Here is a 21,135-nt window from a genome sequence, read left to right as displayed (position 1 = left end):
TCCTGGGCAGGCTGCACTTTCTTTTCACGCAGGGCGGCTTTCCTCAGGGGCGCACTCCTTGCGCGTGGGGGCTCCCCCACGCGGGGGACACCCTTGTGTGGCACGGCACTCCTTGCGCGCATCAGCACTGCGCATGGCCAGCTGCACACGGGTCGAGGAGGCCCGGGGTTTGAACTGCGGACCTCCCATATGGTAGATGGACGCCCTAACCACTGGGCCAAAGTCCGTTTTCCTACACCAAACTGTTAAAGGAAATTAAAGAAGGCTTAAATAAATGGAAGGATACTCCCTATTCATGGATAGGAAGACTAAATATCATTAAGATGTCTATCCTACACAAACTGACCTACATATTTTAATGCTATCCCAATAAAATCACAGCATTTTTTAAATGAACTGGAAAGAGTAAGTATGAAATTTCTTTGGAAGGGAAAGGTTCCCCAAATAGCCAAAGACATATTGAAAGGGAAAATGAAATCATAGGAATCACACTACCTGATGTTAAAACATACCGCATGCTTGATGAATGTGATTCTCCTGTTTGGAGTTGTAGGCACTCTTGGTTCCCTGGTGAGGTGGTTGAGCATCTTCACCTCCCTGTTAGCTGACCTGGGTAAGTCCAACAAACCAAAGAGTAGGAGTTTCAACACTGCTGAGGCTCAGAGCCCAGCTGGAACATGGCCAGTCCAGAGATTCAAGTTCTCCAGGACATGCATATAGGGTATATAGACATGTTCGGATGTTTGTTGGGTATTGACGTAATGGGTAGTTTCACACAACAACTGAGGGAGTGCTGAGTTTCCATCCTGGGGAGCTCTGTTGCATTCCCCAATGGCACAGGAACAATCCTCCAAGAGGAAGGGCAAAGAACAGTGAAGAAGGATGATCCAAAGATGGGCTTTCGATACTAAGTATGCTTATGTGTCTGTGCACTTGAAATTTCAACTTGGCCTAGAGCTGCAGGGTGCCTAAGAGTTACCTCCTGAGAGCCTCCGTGTTGCTCAAATGTGGCCACTCTCTAAGCCAAACTCAGCATACAAATGCATTACCTTCCCCCCCAGCATGGGACATGACTCCAGGAGATGAGCCTCCCTAGGGATTACCAAGCACCAGCTGATGATGCAACTAGAAAAAAGACCTTGAATAAAAGGGGGAATGGTAAAGACAGATGAATTTATATGGCTAAGAGTCAGGAGGTCATCAGAGGGCTCACCCTTATGCACATCTCACAGGATCTCAGAGAAAGCTGAAGTAGATACAACTCCAAATAGTGGTGCTCCTAAAGGCTTTGGAGACACCCACATCCTACAGTCATGGCTGATGGCTCTGGAGTTCAGTGCCTTGCCAGTGTGCCCTACTTTGGAATTTGTGCTCCTGCGTGTGATGGAATTGGACTCAGACGTGACTTCTCTATACATGCCTCTTCTGTTACTTTTACTGAACCTGTGGTTGGCACTGGAGTTGGTATATGCCCAGGAGACTTGAATCTCTGGAATTTCCCTTTGCCACCTGGGCCCTAAGCCTCAGCAGAGTTGCAAAACAGTTTGTTGGATATACCCAGGTCAGCTAACAAGGAGGTGAGGCCACCGGCCATGTGGGATTAAGTCCCCTCTCAATTTAGAGATGGAGTGGGCATTGCCATCTCTAGGTTCTCAGGATGGAAGAATTAAATTTGGATTAGAGTGGATTTACTGGTATTCAACTATAGAATTATTGTGACTCTAGCAATGCAAGAAATTAAATCACTGATGTGGAGACAGTGACCATGGAAGTTGCTGAAGGCAGGGAGATGGAAATAGAGTGTGGTATGGGGGCAGTTTTGGGACTTGGAGTTGTTCTGAATGATAATGCAGGAACAGATGCAGGACATTACTTATTGCCTGAATGGACTGGGCGAGACGGTACACGACAATGTAAACTAAATCTATGCTGTGTGACAGTGCTCTAAAATGTATTCATCAAATGCAATCAATGTACCACACTAATGAAAGAAGTTGCTGGTATGGGAGGAGTGGGGAATGTGGGGATTGGGATATATGGAAACCTCATATTTTTCTGGCAACATATTGTGTGATTTATGTATCTTTAAAAAAAGATAATTTTTTAAATTGAATCCTCTTAAAAAAAGGAAAAAGCAGAAGCTGAAGATAATATATTTAAACTGGTACAGAAATTTGATTTTAATTAGCCATGTTCTGAATTTTAGATTGTAGATGTTTTGCAGACATTTTCCTTCACTTTACAATTGAGACCAGAAACACTTGAAGATCTGGGCCTGCAGAGGCAGTGGGAAATTTACTCCTTGATCAGAAGTGCTTGCCTCTGAGTAAAAGTCTTTCTTTGAGATGAGTCACAGAGGGGCAATGTTTTACTCAACATTTCCACTATAGGGAAACAGCATGTCTTTGTTTTTAAACTTTGTTTCCCATATTGTTTTCAATATTTTCTTTATAACTTAGAAATTGTGAGAAGCTGTATTTGATTTTTAAAAATAAGTGAAGATAAATCTGATTTAACATGTATGTAATGTCAGTTCTCTAAGAGGATAAGTGTCATCCTCTTATTTTTTTCAGTGTAACATTGTGTGTGATCTATGTATCTTTTTAAAAAAGAAAGATAATAGAAAACATACTTAAAAAATAATATGATAGAGATAAGCACATTTTATTTTCAGTATCTTTCCCCACTGACCACTCACTGATGAGCAGCTAGGCTGTCAGTTGCTTGTGGGTTCCAGGAAGAATGTTGGGGAGTTCTCTGGGGTTTGTTGTGGATACAGGGTTACTGGCCAGAGTCCTGTGGTGGCTTCAGTGCCACGGAGGGCCTGTACTGCTCTGTGGAGCTGGTCTTTTGGACGATCCTAGGGAAGCTTTGAGAGGTGGTGATGGAGCGCAATGGCACTACTCCATACCTCACACTCCACAGCCTCCTGGAGGACTCGGGGGCATTTCAATCCTTCTTCAGCCTTCTGGTGTGTCTCCTCCTGTTCAGACTTGAGCAGTCTGTTAGAAGCCGACTTTATATAAAACATGAAAAACAGCTTGTGGACACACTAGCTACACTGATGGTCAAGAAATGTCAACTTCTTGATAAGATGAGTGCTGCTAACAGGAGGTATGAAGAGACTAAGTCATCTTTAGAGGAAGCTAGGCTACAGAAAGTGACTTTAAAAATGCCCAGCCTCATTGACACCTACAGAAAGGCTAAGGGAACAAGAGCAGTGTTGATGGAGGAATTAACTTCAGTGGTCCAAGAACTACAGGAAGAGAGATCCAGATGTTCCAAACAAGAAGAAGAGATGAAGAAGTTGCTGAAAACACTGAAGGCACAAGAAGAGGTCCTGAGGACCACCAGAGCACCAGGTGCTTTTCCACACTCAGTGTGTTTGGGATCCCTTCCCCTCCCTGATGGTCCCTCCTCCAGCAGTGGGCCTGGGTCGGTCTTCAAGCAGCACTGAGCTTCTGCTCCCCTCATGCCTGCAGAGCCACCAGGCAGGAATGACCCTCTCCAATTCTTCCATCAGAGAGTTTTTGAGGGCAGTGGAGCAACGGAACTTCCTCCATGGACTGGAGTTTCTCTATTTACCTCCTAGACACACAAGTGATTTCTTCCATAGTCAATTCCTCCTTCAGTCACACAGAGTTTGGACTTGAGGGGTACAGGAAATATGGGACTTTCTCTTGACAGAAACTTAACATGAGAGAAGCTACTCTACTGATGAGATTGTTAATATAAAAGAGACTGCTTAAGAGACTTCTGTATATGTTTACGTATGTTCATTTATTTCTTTATTAATCTGTTCATATATTTACATTATAATTTTTGTGTTGATCTTATGAGTATAAACTTTATTTTTCTCATCTATATAATATCTACTATATACATAAGTTGAACATATATGTAGTTCAGTAATGACTCTTTTAACAATATAAACTTACAAGAGTATTTAACAAAAAACTAAGTTATAAGTAAATGTAAATTTTACTTAAATTTTTAATAGATGTAAAATAAAAATAAAAGCATTTTCTCCCTTGGGAAGAAGATATACAATATACTTACAAAGAGTGTTATATAATAGTATATTTGAAAAGAATAAATAATAAAAATGTAAAAGTGATATCTTCACTTGGAGAGGTTTTTATTCCCATGTGAGAGTGCTGCAGTATGAGTCTCTGAGCAGGAAGAAATCCCTCTTGGACAATATCAAAAAATCTCCACTCCCCATCCCAAACTATCTCTCACTCCGGCTTTCCAAGTTAAATGACACACCTCAAAGGAACGCTGAGGGAGCAGCATGGATCTCCTTTCCCAGAAACAGCTGGCATCCCTAAGGTGATAATTCTAGTCATGTATACTCATGCTGTGGGAGACAGTGAGCAAAAACTGGAGGCTTATAATGACTACTGAGGAAAGCAGTAAGTGACACTCAGCATTTGAGGCATCCACATGACATAAATGAACCAATAGTTTTCTCTATTTCTCCCCAAAATAGAGAAACCTGGGGTTGTTGTGGGGCTGGATCAGTGATGATAGGAAAATCCTTCTCACTGTGGAGCTGATAATTTAGGAAAGAATGGAAGATTCAACAGGAAACTGAAGAGAATACACGGCATGTCAGGAAATCTTAAGGGTGATGGAGAAGCATAAGTAGGGAAGCTGGGGGGTGAAGTTTTGGGAGAAAAGGGGGCTCATGAAGTGGACGACAGGCAAGCTCTGAAAAGCGGGTATCTGAGTAGTGAGGGAAACTGGCAGAAGCATTGAAGGATGAGGGGCATAATGAATAATTCTGCTATGAACATTGGTGTGTCTCTCTGTGTCACTGCTCCCAGGGCTTTTCGGCATATACTCAGTAGTTGTATTGCAGGCTCACATGGCAAATCTATATTCTACTTCTTTAGGAATTGCCAAACCGTCTACCACAGGGGCTGGGCCACTCTGCATTCCCACCAACAGTGAATAAGTGTCCCTACATCTCACATCCTCTCCAACTCATGTAGTTCTCTGTCTTTTTAGTACTGGCCAATCCAATAGGTGTGAACTGATATCTCATTATAGCTTTGATTGGCAGTTTCCTAATCATGTTGAACTTTTTTCTTTTTCTTTGTTTTGCCATTTGTATTTCTTTGGGCAAATGTCTATTGAGATCTTTTGCCCATCTTTTAATCATTTGTCTTTTTATTGTTGAGTTGTGACATCACTTTAAATATCATGGCTATTGAACCTGTATTAGACATGTAATTTCCAAATATTTCCTCCCACTGAGTCAGCTGCCTTTTCACCCTTTTGACAAAGTCTGGTAAGGTGCAAAAGTGTTTAATTTTGAGGAGGCCTCATTTATCTGTTTTTCTTCTGTGGCTTGTGTTTTGGGTGTAAGGTCCAAGAAACCACAACCTACCACAAGATCTTTAAGATGTTTCCCTGCATTTTCTTCTAGTAGTTTTATGGTCCTGGCTTATCTACTTGGGTCTTTGACCAGTTTTGAGTTGATTCTTGTATACTGAGTGAGATAGGGGCCCTTTTTCACTTTTTTGGTTATATATATCCAGTTCTCTCAGCACCATTTGTTGGAAAAACTGTTTTATCCCATGAACATGGACTTGGTAGGTTTGTCAAGAATCATTTGACCATGGGAAGAACATGTGGCTCAAGTGATAAGGCCTCTGTCTACCATATGGGAGGACCTGGGTTTGATGCCTGGGCCTTCTGGTGAAAAAAGAACGCAGGTGTTCATGGCAAGCCAGTGGCCACGTGGTGAGCTGAGTGCCCACACGGTGAGCCAAGTGCCCTCCTAGTGAGCTGAGTGCCTCACAGTGAGTGTCCATGTGGGTACCTGAACAGTGAGCCGAGTGCCCACATTGTGAGCTGAGTGCCCACACAAGTGCCTGCATGGTAAGCCAAGTGCCCACGTGGTGAGCTGAGTGCCCCCATGGTGAGCCAAGTGCCCATGTGAGTGCCCATGTGGTGAGCCAGTGCCCATGCAATGACCATTGCCCACACGGTGAGCCGAGTGCCTGTGCGAGTGCCTGCATGGTGAGCCGAGGGCCTGCATGAGTGCCTGTGTACTGAGCCAGTCCCCGTGTGGCGAGCTGAGCACCCATGTGGTGAATCAGTGCCCACACAAGTGAATCACGTGGCAAGGTGACAACACAACGAAAGAGAGGAAGGGGAGAGTCAACGTGAAGTGCACCAAAGACCAGGAAGTGAGATGGCGCAATGGACAGGGAACCTCTCTCCACATCAGGGGTCCCCAGAATCGAATCCTAGTGAATCTTAGAGGAGAAAGATGAGAAGAGAAGACAAAAGGAGACACAGATACAGAAGATCACACAGCAAATGGACACAGACAGCAAAAACAGCAGGGGGGGAGAGGGAGGAGAAAAGGAAAAAAAAAAAGAACCAGTTGACCATAGAGATGAGGTTTATTTCTTTACTCTCAATTCTATTCCACTGATAGATATTTCTATCTTTATGCCAGTACCATGGTGTTTTGACCACTCTACCTTTCTAATATGTTTCAGGCTCAGCAGTGAAATGCCTCCCATGTTGCTCTTCTTTTTCAGGATGCTTTCGGCTATCCGGGTGCACTTTCCCTATGAAATGAATTTGAGTAATTGCCTTTTCTTTCTGTAACATAGGCTGGTGGAATTTTGATTGGTGTTTCACTGAATCTATAAATCGTTTTGGGTAGGACTGAAATCTTCATGATATTTTCTTCCTATCCATGATCACAGAATGTCTCTCCATTTGTTTAGGTCTTCACTGATGTCTTTTAGCATTGTTTTGTAGTTTCCTGTATATTGGCCCTGTACTTTCTTGAAGTGTCCCTTTAGAAGGGCAAAAGCCAGGAGAACATAATTTAAAAAGATGAAAATTTTGACTTGCTCAAATCTTTAGTCAATACAGTGGCACCATGGTCCCTGTGGAACAAGATCAAGATAACTTGATCATTGTTCTCTTCCCACATGAAGCAAGATGTCTTAGTGATGCCATAGGCCCTTCTTTTGGAGTCCAATAAGTAATCTAGGGCTATGCATCATCTAATACCCTGACCTCCAAACGGCAATGGGATTCAGGCAAGACATCCAGTCCCTGGGTATTCTGTTTAATCTATTGGGATAATTCTTAGACATGACCATCTGTTTTTCTTTTAATTTCAATGTAATATTTTGTACATCTATTACTCATTCTGTCCCAAAATCAGTGATGCTAGGGTCTTAGTATCAGAGGGACTATTCTAACAGCTCATTTGTGCACTGGAGAGCTGTGGCCAGTGTGGATTGTGGGGGCAAGTGCTTGAGGGTTCTGCATCTGAGTAAATACCTATTGTAATTTTCACCAAACCCAAGTATAGGAAATATTGTCCAGAGTAGGGGTTGGGTAAGACATTCATGGGGGAAGCCTTTTCATCCCCATATAAGCCAGCCTGCCTCTCTCTACTGCCCGTATTCTCTCTGTACCTATAAAATTCAGTTTGGATGGTTTAGTGTTAAAGGGATGACAAAAACTTATAATTGTGAAATTGGAAAGATAAATGATTTTACTAACCATCTAGATTTGCTTGAGCTTCCATTTTATCCAGGGAGTTATAAAGAAGAAACAGAGATTAACTCAAGTGGGCAGGCCTACCAATAATCCTTTCAGTGCTGACAAAACCCCCAGCCCCAGCATGAGGAGAAGAAATGTAACAGTCGAGCTGACACTAGCAAGGCCTGCTGATCTTCACCAGAGAGCCTCGACCTTACTTCAGTACCCTGCTGGGTGATTATCAAACTGGGCCCCAAGGACACCCTGTTCAAAGAGCCCCACAGCCTTGTAATGGACGGAAAGCATGGAAGGCATGGACGGCACATAGTAAGAGTAAATCGTGTCCCCTTATCTCTCCCCATTCCCCCACACCTCTTTTTCTTGAGCAGCCACGTAAGCTGCTCCCACAACTCAAACTTTTGAGTAGAGAGTTTAATTCTTTTCTGCATTAATACAACTTTAGCTCAGTAACTAGCTCTGCACTCACTGTATAAATCTTTCATTTTTAGCACAACATAATCAAGCAAGCTTATATATCATGTCTTATATTGGGCATCAAATAAATTTCTTAAGGGATAATCCCACAAACTGCCTAAAAGCCATGGTCTTTTTTCATGAAGTTACTGCTGAATGAGATGGAACATTGCAATAACGGGTGTGAAAATGGAAGGGTAAATGATTTTACTAACTATCTTGATTTGCTGGAGCTTTCATTTTATCCCAGGACATATAAAGAAGAAATGGAGGCTAACTGAGGTAAACTGACATACCAACAATCCTTTGCAGGGGTGATAAAGCCCCTTGGCACAGCCTGAGAGGAGAAACCATGACAAAGGATTCAAGCTGACACCTGCAAGGCCGACTTCACCAGATGGCTACAATCCTATATCCTGCTTGCTGATGAACAAACTGGCCTCAAGGACACCCTGCCCAAACAGCCCCCATGTCCACGTATCTAACAGAACACAGGTACTAACCACAAATAGTGTCCCCTTTATCTCTTACCATTCCCCTACAACTCTCCTTTGTCTCAGGCAGCCATATAAACTGCTCCCCCTGCTCAAACCTTTGAGCAGAAACCTCTTTTTTGGTGCTGCCCCTGCATTAATGCAACTTTAGCTCAGTAAACTTCCCCTGCACTCCCTTTTTAAGTCTCTGTGTTTTATTTTACCATAACATGGGAAAAAGATACTCTTGGGAGGAACAACCAAGAGAGAAACATCTTTTCACAAAAATTGGTACACTGTAAGACATTTGTGGCTATTCTGGGCCCCCTCCCCTACACTTCCAAATAAATTTGATTATGGATTTTTTGATTTCTGCAAAAAATGCTGTTGGGATTTTTATTGGGATTGTGTTGAATCTGTAAATCAGTTTGGGTAGAATTGATAATTTAATGATAGTCTTCCAATCCATGAACATGGAATGCCCTGTCATTTATTTACCTCCTCTTCAGTTTCTTTTAGTAATGTTTTGTAGTTTTCTGAGTACATGTCCTTTATGTACTTGGTTAAATTTATTCCTAAATATTTGGATGTTTTAGTTTCTTTTATAAATGAAAATTTTTTCCTGATTTTCTCCTCAGATTGCACATTGGTAGTGTATAGAAATGCTCTTGAGATGAGAGGTGGAGGCGTCTTCGGGACATGGAGCTGCCCTGGATGGTGCTTCAGAGGTAATCACCGGACATTGTAAATCCTCACAGGGCCTACATGATGGAATAGAGGAGAGTATGGGCCATGATGTGAACCAATGTATATGAGGTGCAGAGGTGCCCAAAGATGTACTTACCAAATCCAATGGATGTGTCAGGATGATGGGAACGAGTGTTGTTGGGGGGGGGGGAGAGGGGGGGTGGGGGGGTGGGGTTGAATGGGACCTCACATATATATTTTTAATGTAATATTATTACAAAGTCAATAAAAAATTAAAAAATTAAAAAAAAAAAAAAAAAAAAAAGAAATGCTCTTGACTCTTGCATATTAATATTGTATCCCATCACTTTGCTGAACTCATCCAATAATTCTAGTAGTTTTGTTGTGGATTTTCATCCCTCTCTTTGTACATACAAGGCACACAAAAATATGTGAATATTTATTTATATACAATACAAACACCTATATACATACACCCATAATATAAATATATATGTAATTTCCCTACATAGTTTTTCAGTGCCAGTTCCACTGTAAAATGGGCTTTAAAGTGTAATTTTCAAGAACAGTCCTGAGCCTTCATAATTTGAGGAGGACCACAGAGTTGGTCACTGGGTCAACCTCACAAGTGGCTCAGCTCTGAGAGGAGCAGGGGCATTTTAATGCTCATTCATGTACATTCACTGTATCCTGTACATTATGGTGTAGGCAGCTGCTCCTGTTGTGGAAAACACAAGTATTTTTGGAATAACCTGCCCCCCTTCATCATTGTCCCATTCTAAGCACTCCTGACATTTGTGGGTCTAGAATCCTGGCTGGCATCCTGCTCTCCCTTTCCTCTGAACTAGGGACCTGCAGACACCATGGTTTTCCACAATCTCTCTAGCTTCTTTCTGGGGCCTGCAGGCTCCCAGGGATCAGAATACATTCTCCACACCTCTCAAATCCCCACCTCCTTCCTCAGCCTCATATCTCAAAGTCAGAGTGGAAAGATACAGAGTAAAAGAATACACATGCAGAAAATGCATTTGCAGTAGTACACAGAGTAAAGTGGAGACAAGAGAGAAAAGCAGACACAAAGAAATATAGCGGTAGGACGTCTGGGAATATGGTGGACCAGAAAGACATGGGACTCTCTTCTCTCCCAGAAGGATAGCTAGAGGACTGGCTGAAATGGCCTGGAAAAAATCTTCTAGAGTTTAGGACACCAGGCAAAGGCTAGACACCACCCAGAGAAGAGAGGGACAAGGAAAAGAATCGGGAGGGCAAAACTGAGAGTTAAAACCAGCAGCTGCTCCTGCGGGCACCCTGCCCTCACTAAAGACACTTGAGAATTCTCATGCCTCAGGGCTGCTCCAGACAAAGGAGGCTCCAGGGGTCCACCTCCCCAGGAAAGGGGAGAGAGAGGGACACAGCCTAAGGCTGACTCAGCTTTTGACCCGCAAATTTGGACTGTTGGGCCCAAAAAACCTTCCACACTGGGTGGGGCTGCACCATCCTTTGCCTTGGGAGCCAACTAGGGACTAAAGAGATCTGGGACTAAAGAGATGTGACCCTTTCAATATCCCTCTCTACTAAACGGGTCTGAGTGTGGAGGACGCACCACCCCTTAAAGGGCAGAGAGAGGGACATAGCCTAAGATGAACAACCTTTGACCCACAAATCTGGTCTGCTCTGTCCCACAAGCCCTTGCAGGCCAGGTGTGGCTGTGCCATTGTTTGCCTGGAGAGCAAGCTCAGGACAAAAGAGATCCTGGACTAAAGGAGCCCACCCTCCCAATATCCTCTACTAACTGGGAATGGTTGTTGAGGACACAGAGGGGAGTGGAAATATTTCCTACCCTGGAAAAGTAAGGGGGCTTCCAGCAAAGGCTGGAGAGCTGTCTCTGAGAAAGTTTGAATTACAAGGCTCTTAGCCATCAGGCAGGAACCTCTAAACACAGTGGTCCAAGTGAACAGCAAACACTCTTTGACCTGGCTTTGAACTGCCAGGACTGCAAAGATTGCCATCTCCTGGTAGATAAAGTAAGTGTATGTGAAAATCATTGCCAAAGTCAATATTCCCTCAAATAAAGAGCAGGGCTCCTGAGGGCTCTGGAGACATCCAGACACTGTAGGCAGGGCAGACAGCTCAGGAGTTTGGTGTCCTGCCACTGGGCACTACTTTGGAATTTATGCTCCCCAGTGTGACAGTTGGAATCCATTGTGGTTTCCTACACATGGCTCTTCTGCCCCTTCTATTTGAACCTATAATTAGTACTAGAATTGATAGGTGTGTGTCCAGGTGTTACTGGATTTTATCTAGGTTCTTGGCTATGCTGCAGAAATAAATTTCAAGAGCATGCCAGATGAGTTAGGTCAGTAATTTATTCAGGTAGGGAGGGAAGAAAAATGGAGAAAATAACAGAGCTGTGGTCCCAGGTAGAGCAGAAAGGTGTGAAAAGGGATAAAGGGGGTTGATTTACAAGCTACAATTACCCATTACAGATTATAATCCCCAGGTTTACTTGCATGGCCACATGGCAGAGGAAAAATGGCGAGATCAGCTTGCAGAGGGCAGGAACGTGCCCAGAGGCAAGAGAGCAGGGCTCTAGCTCTCACGCCTCCTGGTCTGCTTTACCAACTATTAACTAACCCACCCCCTTGCTAATGGCAGGGGAGGGGTTTCAGCTGTTTACTGTTTGATTGATCACCCCACCCATCAACCCCTTAGTGAGGACCCAATGATAAAGTCCCTAGGGAACATCGAGGGCTTTTCCTTGCATCCAGAAGAAGTCTTTGTTCTGGAGAGCAGAATCCTGGGGGTGGGGGCCTTCCAGCAGCCACGGTGGGGGTTATTATGTCCATGTGGACTCTCTGCAAGATTCCAGATCTGTCTATTAATTGCCTATCTTACTAGCCTGCTTCACAAGAGACTTAAAACTCTGGGCTCTCCATTTTCCAGTTGTGCCCTGAATCTCAACAGCATTACAACGCCTACACTCCAGTTCATTGGTCTCAACCAGGACAACTAACAAGATGACGACTGACAGCAACCATCTCAAGGAACAGAGAAAGTCTGCAACTGCAAGCAAGATAGCCCCATGGGATCTAAGCCCTCTCTCAACTAGAGGCAGAGTGGGCATTACCTTCCCAGAATCGTCGGGATTTGGAAATGAAAGATGAACTAGAGTAGACTTACTTTTATTCTACTGTAGTCTTATTTTCATCCTAATAATGGAAGAATTCTTGTCATTGACATGGAGGCAGTGATCACTAGAGGTTCTGAGGGGAGGGAAAGGGAAAAATAGGTGTAATATGGGGGCATTATCAGACCTGGGGAATTGTCCTGAATGACATTGCAATGACAGTTACAGGCCATGGTATGGCCATTTGGAACAACTTCCAAAACTGTGGGAGAGAGGGTGAAGTACAATGTAAACTATAATCCATGCTTAACGGCAATGCTCCAAGATGTGTTCATTCAATTGTGGCAAATGTACCATACTAATGAAAAATGTTGATGTGGGAAAATATGGGAGGGCTAGGGAGTGGGGCATATGAGAATCCCCTGTATTTTTTATGTAAAATTTATGTAATCTAAGTTTCTTTTAAAAAAGTAAAAAAGTACAATTTTTAAAAAGTAAATAAATAAGAACGGCTTTTTCTGACTTTTATATCCTTTCTCCCCAAGTCCCTAGGAAGGGAGTCTGCAACCCATTACTGGGTCCAGCGACCAGTTTTGAGCAGTTAACATTAGGGACAATCCTAATGATCCAGGTTGAACTGAGAATCAGAGAGCAGCAGTAACACACAACCTCTCGCCACTAAATCTCTATGAAAGACAAAGAAATTAAGCATCTGTGTAAACTACCATCAAAACCAGAAGTTGTATTAGTCAGGATTCTCTATGAAAATAGAATAAATAAGAGGTATCTGTCAATAGTAAGAGATTTTATCAGTCTCTCACACAACTGTGGGGATGCACAAGTCCAGGTTCCACAGGCAGGCTGCAACCAGGGGCCCCAACGAAAGTCCAATGAAGGTCCTTGATGAGTTCTGGGAGATGCTGTCTGCCCAAATATGAGCTGGGAAATTCTCTCTCAATGTTGGAATCACTTCACCTTTTGAGGCAATCAACTGATTGGATAAAGCATCACTCATTGCTGATGGCAGTCTCCCTGATTGATGTAATTGTAATCAGCTATCTATGATTTACCACCGTAGTAAAGTCAGTGGTAACTAAAGTCCATAAATGCCCTTGTACTACAGTTAGCCCAGTGCTTGCTTGACCAAACAACTGGGCACAATTACCTGGCCCAGTTAACACATTAGTCTAACCATCACAAATGTCTAGACATCAGCAATAAATTATGAGCAATACTAAGAAAACGGAACTCTCATGAAAGAATGAACTTGTATGTCCAAGAAGCACACTGTGCCTCAATCAAAATAAACCTGCATAGACCTGCTCCAAGAAACATACTACTCAGAATGTAAAACATTAAACATAAAAAGAAAATTCTGAGAGCAGCAAGGGAGAAGCAAACCTTCACAGACAAGGGATGCCCAATAAAACTTAACTGTGGATATCTCAGCAGAAACCATGGAGGTGAGAAGACAGTGGTATGATACAATTAGGATATTGAAAGAGAATACCTGCCAGCTGACAATGCTTTATCCAGCAAAATTGTCTCTAGCAGTTTGATACAGTTTTGAATTCGAAAAACAGATATTGGATTATGTTTGTAAACTGGTCTGCACCTGGGCATGATTACATTATGATTAGGGCTTTGATTGGGCCATAGCAGTAGGGTTTTGAGTCCCTGCCCTTGGTAGGTGTAGACCTACAGATAAAAGGCATGGCAAAGGACAGAGTTGGAGCTTTTTGATGCTGGAAGTTTTTGACGTTGAAGTTCTGATGTTGGAGTTTGCTGCTGAAGTCTTAAGCTGGAGCCCAGGGAAGTAAGCACACAGAGGAAAGGGAAGCAAGCCTTGGGAAGAGAGGAACCCTGAGCCCGGAGAGAAGCAAGCCATGGGAAGAGAAGAACCCTATGCCTGGAGAGAAGCAAGACCCAGGAAGAGAGGAACCCAGAAAGCCTGAACCCTCACAGACATCACCAGTCATCTTGCACCAACACGTGAAAATAGACTCTGGTGAGGGAATTAACTTACGCTTTATGACCTGACATCTGTAAGTTCCTACCCCAAATATATACCCCTTAGGAGAGCCAAAAGACTTCTGGTATTTTGCATCAGCACCCCTTTTGCTGATTAATACATTGTCCTTCAAATATTGAAGTGAGTATAAAATATTCACAAACAAACAGAAACTAAGAAAGTTGGTAAAAAAGAATCCACTTTGCAGCAAATATTAAAGGAAGCCCTAGAGATTGAAAGAAAAAGACAGGAGAGAGGGGCATGGAGGAGACTATAGAAGAAAGAATAGTAGAAAGGATATCCAAAAGATTAAAAAGTTAGATGAAAATATAATGTGACATATGAAAACCAAAGAATAAAATGGTGGAAATAATGCATTTACAGTAATATCATTGAATGTGAATGGATTAAATTCCCCAATCAAAATATACAGGCTGACTGAATAAATAAAAATATATGAGCCATCCATATTCTGCTTACAAGAGACTCACCTTAGACCCAGGGATACAAACTGGCTGAAAGTAAAAGGTTGGAAGAAGATAGGCCATGCAAACTGTAACCAAAAAAGAGCAGGTGCAGGTACACTAATGTCAGATAAAACAGACTTTAAATGCAAAAATGTTATGAGATACAGAAGTCCAGTATATATTACTAAAAGGGACAATCCATCAGGAAGATAGAGCAGTCACAAATATCTATGCACCAAACCAGCGTGACCAAAAATACATGAGAATCTGGAAAAGAGAAATAGAAATCTTTATAGTAATCTTTGGAGACTTCAACACACCACACACATCATTAGATAGAAAAACTAGACAGAAGATGAGTAAGGAAACAGAGACCTTGAACAATAAGATAAACACGTTAGACTAACAGACATATACAGAATGTTGCATCCAAACTCTGTGGGTTTTGCATTCTTCTCAAGGGTTCATGGATCATTTTCCAGGATAGACCACATGTTAGGGCCAATGCAGCTCTCAGTAAGTGTAAAAAGATTGAATTTATACAAAGCAACTTCTCCTATCATAATGGAATGAAACTAGAAATCAATGATAGGCAGGAAATTGATAAATTCAGAAATGTGTGGAGGTTAAACACCACACCGCCAAATAATCAGTGGGTCAAAGAAGAAATGACAAGTGAAATCAGCAAATATTTTGAGACAAATGAAAACAAGAACACAGATACAAAACTTATGGAATGCAGCAAAGGGAATCTTGAGAGGGAAATTTATAGCACTGGCATCTATAGTAAAAAAGAAGAAAGAACTAAACTCAAAGATTTAACTGAATGACCAGATGTGGCTCAAGCGGTTGAGCTCCAGGCTCCCATATGGGAAGTCTTGGATTCAGTTCTCAGTGCCTCCTGAAATAACAAAACGAAACAAAACAAAACAACAAGCAAAACCAATAAAAAACCAACTATAGGAAACTGATATGGCTCAGTGATTGTGCATCAGCTTCCCACATACAAGGTCATGGATTCACTCCCTGGCCCTCTGTACTTCAAAAAGAAAAAAAGATTTAACTGAAAAACTGGGAAGCAAGGAAAAGAACAGCAAACCCATCCCAAAGCAAGCAGAGGGAAAGAAATAATAAAGATTAGAGGAGAAATAAATGAAATTGAGGACAAAAAAAAATGAATAAAATCAAAATCAAAACGCTGGGGGAGCAGATGTGGCTCAAGAAGTTGACTGCCTGCTTTGCACATGGGGGGTCCAAGTTTCGGTTCCCAGTACCTCCTAAAAACAAACAAAACACAACAAGCAAACAAACAAAAAAACCAACTCAGGGGAGCTGATGTGGCTCAATGGTTTAGCTCCAGCTTCCCACATATGAGGTACTGTGTTCAATCCTCGGTCCCAGTACCTAAAAAAAAAAACAAAAAAAAAAACACAAAACAACAACAACATAAAAAAAAAAAAACACCAAAAGGCGGTTCTTAGAGAAAATCAATATAATTGACAAAACCCCATTTAGAAAAAAAAACAGGAGATTCAAATAAATACAATGTGAAATGAAAGGGGAAGATTATGACTGACCCCACAGAAATATAAAGGATCGTAAGAGGCTATTATGAGGAACTGTATGCCAACAAACTAGGCAACTTAGATGAAATGGACACATTCCAGGAAATGCACAACCTACACTGACACTACAAGAAATACAAGAAATTAAACCAATCACATTTATGTATATTTGTATGTATGTATTTAAATTTATCCCCCTTCCCTGATGTTTCTCTTTGTCTGCTCATTGTTTGCTCACCTTCTCCAGGAGGCACCGGGAACCAAACCAGGGGTTTCCCACACGGGAGATGAATGCCCACCCACTTCCCATGGACTGTGGTATCTGCTGACCTGTGTCATCTGCTGGTTTAGAAGTCTGCTCATTGCAGCATGGTGCAACAACTAGTTCTTGTAGCTGCAGGTGTGGGGTCCAGCTCTCATTGCAGCAGGTGTGGGCATCTAGCTCTTGTTCAGTGGGTGCGGGCATCTGCTTGTATTTTTTAGGAGGCACCAGGACCCAAACCCAGGACCTCCCATGTGGTAGGGGGATGCTCAACTGGTTCAGCCACATCTGCTTCCCACCAATCACATTTAAAGAGATTGACTCAGTCATCAATAATATCCCAACAAGGAAAACTCTAGGGCCAGATGGCTTCATAGGTGAATTCTACCAAGTAGTTCAAAAAGAATCAACACCAATCCTGTTTAAGGTTTTCCAAAACACTGAAGAGGAGGGGAAATTACCCAACACATCTTATGACACCATCACCCTAATAGCAAAGCCACATAAACACACTATAAGAAAGGAAAATTACAGAACAATCACTCTAATGATCATAGTTGCAAAAATTATCAAGAAAATAGCTGTAAATCAAATCCAACAGTATATCAAAAGACATACAGCACGACCAAGTGGGATTTATTCCTGGAATGAGAGACTGGTTCAACATAAGAAAATCAATCAACATAATACACCATGTTAACGAATGGAAGGAAAACCCCACAAGAACATCTCAATCAATGCAGATAGGGCATTTGACAAAATCCAGTATCCTTTCTTGATAAAAAGACTTCAAAAGAAAGGAATAGGAGGAAAATGCCTCAATATGGTAAAAGACATATATGACAACCCACAGCCATCATTGTACTCAATGGGAAAAGTTGGAAAGCTTTCCCTCTAAGATCAGGAACGAGACAAGGATGCCCACTGTTGCCATTGTTATTGAACATTGTATTAGAAGTTCTAGGTAAAGCAAAGAGACAAGAAAAAAATTAAAGGCATCTGTATTATTTTTGGAATTCATAACCATATCAAACAGCTACACTCCACACTCTGAATTCCAAAAACATATTACAATATTCAAATAAACCTTAAATCAACAACAATACAAGTACTAAATCATATCACAATCAATTTTAGGAAATACATTTTGTCTTGGGGCAAAGTCCTGTCTGCTATAGACCCCTGAAACTTACAAAAAATTTATCCATTTCCAATATACAAATGGACAGACAATGGATAAACATTTTCCTTATAAGAAGGAGAAATTGGGGGTGAAACATGCCTCACGGGTCCTCTACAGTCCAGTAAACCTGCAGGGCATCCTCCATTCCATTTCAGCCTGAAAGTCATTCTTAAGATGATGGTCTCTACTCCTTGGTGCCTTATGGGAACCCACCCTTTCCACAGGCTTGCCCAAAGGCCATTTTCTTGATTCCACCCTCATCAAGCATCTGGGTGTCAACCAAGCTCCAGAGCTCTCCCTCCCAGAGTGCTGGGGTGATTGCCACACCTTATCCAATCTTTGGGTTAGAGTCTTAACCCCCCTAGTACAGTGATGTGAAGACAACATTCCCCCTAACATTTGACATACAGGCTCAACCCTCTGAGAGCAATGAGTTGACCACCTCATCTTCCCTAACCTTTGGGGGACAGGTACACCCCTCATAGATCTATGGGGTGCCGACCTTAACCATCCTAATTCCTGGGGAATGTGCTCCACCCTCTCTGTACCCTGGGGCAGCAAAACTCTCCCACAATATCAGGCAGAAACATCCACCCTCTTCAATGCTGGGGCAAACTCACCCTCTCTGTATACACGGGTGGGATTCCTCTCTTGGCCCAAGGTGATGTCTTAATTCCAGATCTCAGCTTCCATGGTTTTCCTCTGAAAGGTGTTTCTCCTTCATTCTCTCATTTCTATGTCCCTTTTAGTCCAAACTGACAGTGGTTTTGTTCATACAGTTCTCTCAAAAACCTTGTTGCTTTAGCATGCAAGAAGCAGGGGTCCAAGCCATCAGACGTAAGACTTTTGAGATAACTGCATCTTCAATCCTGATTTACAAGTTCTAAGTTTAGTTAAGTCCTCCAATGGGGCACTTTCATCTGGGAGCTTGTTTTTCAGAGGATTGGAATTTCCAGAATCACTTTCTGTTTTCTTTGTGCCAAAAGTTTGGTCCTCAGCACATCTCTGTCATCTAGCATTTTGCTATAAGCGGCAAGCAGAAGCCAAGATGCATTCTCTGGGTTTGCTTTGAAAATTTCTTCAGATAAATGCCCAGGCTCATCATTTTCAAATTCTTCCTTCCATGAAACACAAGGAGTTAATCTTGCTAAGTTCTCTGCAACTTTAAAACATGGATTGCCTTTCCTCCAGTTTCCAGTAATAGTTTTATCATTTACTTTGAAGGCATCATAAAAAGTTTCTTTAGCAGCCACATTCCTATCAACACTCTCTTCAAAGCACTGTAGGCCTTTTCTTCCAAGCCATCTCACAATTCCTCCAAGAAATGCCCCTTACTTATTTATAAAACTGTTCCAGCATTTCAGTAATTACAAAAGCACTTCCTTACTCCTTGGTACAAATTATATTTAGTCAGCCAAAGGGGTGCTGAAGCAAAATACCAGAAATTGGTTGGCTTTCATAAAGGACATTTATTTGGGGTAGGAGCTTACAGGTACCAAGCCATAAGGCATAAGTTACTTCCCTCACCAAAATCTATTTCCATGTGTTGGAGCAAGATGGCTGCTGACATCTGCAAGGGTTCAGGCTCCCTGGGTTCCTCTGGGCTCAGTTCCCCTGTTTTCTCCACAAGATCAGCTGTAGCTATCAGGTGAATGGCTCTGTCTCTCTCCCTGGGGTTTCTGCCATGTCTAAGGAGCCATCCCTATTCCTTTGTGTTCCTCTCCTGGCTCAAGGTTCCTCTCTTCCTGGGGCTTACTTCTCTTTCCTGTGTGCTTACTTCTGTGTATTTGACTTCAGCATCAAACCCCAACATCAAAATTCCAACATCAGAAACCCCCAACTCTGTCCTTTGCCATGCCTTCTATCTCTCAGTCTCCACCCACCAAGGGGTGGGGACTAATGCTCTAATGATGTGGCCCAATCAAAGCCCTTATCATAACTTAATCATGCCCAGGTATTGATCAGATTACAAACATAATCTAATATCAATTTTTGGGATTCATAACCATATCAAACTGCTACAGCACCCAAATAGGAAAAGAGCAAGTAAAACTCTCACTCTCTGCAGATTTCACGATCCTATATTTAGAAAATTCTGAAAGGTCTAGGAAAAGCTACTTGAGCAAATAAATGAGTTCAGCAAAGTGGCAGGATAAAAGATCGCTGTAAAAATTCTGTAAGGTTTTTGTACTCCAGCATTGAAAAATCTGAGAAGGAAATTAGGGAAAATATTCCATTTATGAAAGTAACAAAATGACTCAAATATCTAGGAATCAATTTGCCCAAAGAAGTACAGAACCTATTTGGACAAAACTACAAAACAATGCTAAAAGAAATCAATGAAGACCTCAACAAATGGAAAGACATTCTGTGTTCATGGATTGGAGGACTAAATATCTGATGATGTCAACCCTACCCAAACAGATTTATAGATTCAGTGCAATGCCAATCAAAATTCCAACAGTCTACTTTTCTAAAATAGAAAAGGCAATTGCCAAACTCATTTGGAAAGGAAAGTGCACCTGGATAACAAAACCATGCTAAAAAAGAAGAGCAAAATGGGAGGAATTTCACTGCCCAACCTTGAAACATATTACAAAGCTACAGTGGTCAAAACAGCACAGTACTGACTACAGACATAAAGATAGACCAGTTGATCAGTAAAATAGAATTGCGTCCCAAAATAAACCTTCACCTCTACAGTCAACTGATTTTTTTTAAGATTTATTTTATTTCTCTCCCATTCCCCTCCCCTCCCCCATTGTCTGCTCTCTTGTGTCCATTCACTGTGTGTTCTTCTGTGTCCACTTGCATTCTCAGCATCACTGCCAATCTGTGTCTTTTTCTGTTGCCTCATCTTGCTGCGTCAGCTCTCCGTGTGTGCGGCAGCACTCCTGGGCGGGCTGCACCTTTTTTGCAAGGGGAGCCCCACACACAAGGAGTGCACCCCACATGGACAGCTGCTCCATGCAAAAAAAGTGTAGCCTATCCAAGAGTGGCATCGCACACACAAAGAGCTGACACAGCAAGATGGTGCAACAAAAAGAGACACAGACTCCCAGTGCTGCTGACAAGAATACAAGCAGACACAGAGGCACACACAGCACATGGATACGAAGAGCAGACAACGGATGGGGAAGGAGAGAGGTATAAATTTTTTTAAAAACTTAAATAAATAAATAAATAGGAAAGGCAAGACCATAAAATTTCTAGGAGAAAATATACAAAAACATCTTAAAGACATTGTGGTATGTGGTGGTTTCTTGGACCTTACACTGAAAACATATACAACAACAAGAACAAAAATAAATAAACGAGACCTCCCCATAACTAAACACTTT

At 42.1% G+C, this 21,135-nt stretch overlaps 1 long non-coding RNA gene across 6 annotated transcripts in view; it reads left to right on the top strand.

The window, feature by feature from the left end:
* LOC131274932 (uncharacterized) overlaps nt 1–12,816 on the top strand; it is a 114,981-nt gene extending 102,165 nt beyond the window's left edge. For 3 of the 6 annotated variants that reach the window (XR_011646712.1, XR_011646718.1, XR_011646719.1), the window contains one exon: nt 8,311–8,678. This is a non-coding gene — a long non-coding RNA (uncharacterized lncRNA). Of the gene's footprint in view, nt 1–7,641; nt 7,852–8,310; nt 8,679–9,109; nt 9,348–12,122 lie in introns of those variants that run through there. The other 3 variants (XR_011646715.1, XR_011646714.1, XR_011646717.1) reach the window with 3 other exon arrangements.
* The last annotated feature ends 8,319 nt before the right edge of the window (nt 12,817–21,135 follow it).

This window comes from Dasypus novemcinctus, chromosome 21 (assembly GCF_030445035.2).
Source record: "Dasypus novemcinctus isolate mDasNov1 chromosome 21, mDasNov1.1.hap2, whole genome shotgun sequence".
In the NCBI taxonomy this organism is placed as follows: Eukaryota; Metazoa; Chordata; class Mammalia; order Cingulata; family Dasypodidae; genus Dasypus; species Dasypus novemcinctus.
Note: the sequence above shows the minus strand (reverse complement) of the source record. Positions and strands in the feature narration are given on the sequence as shown.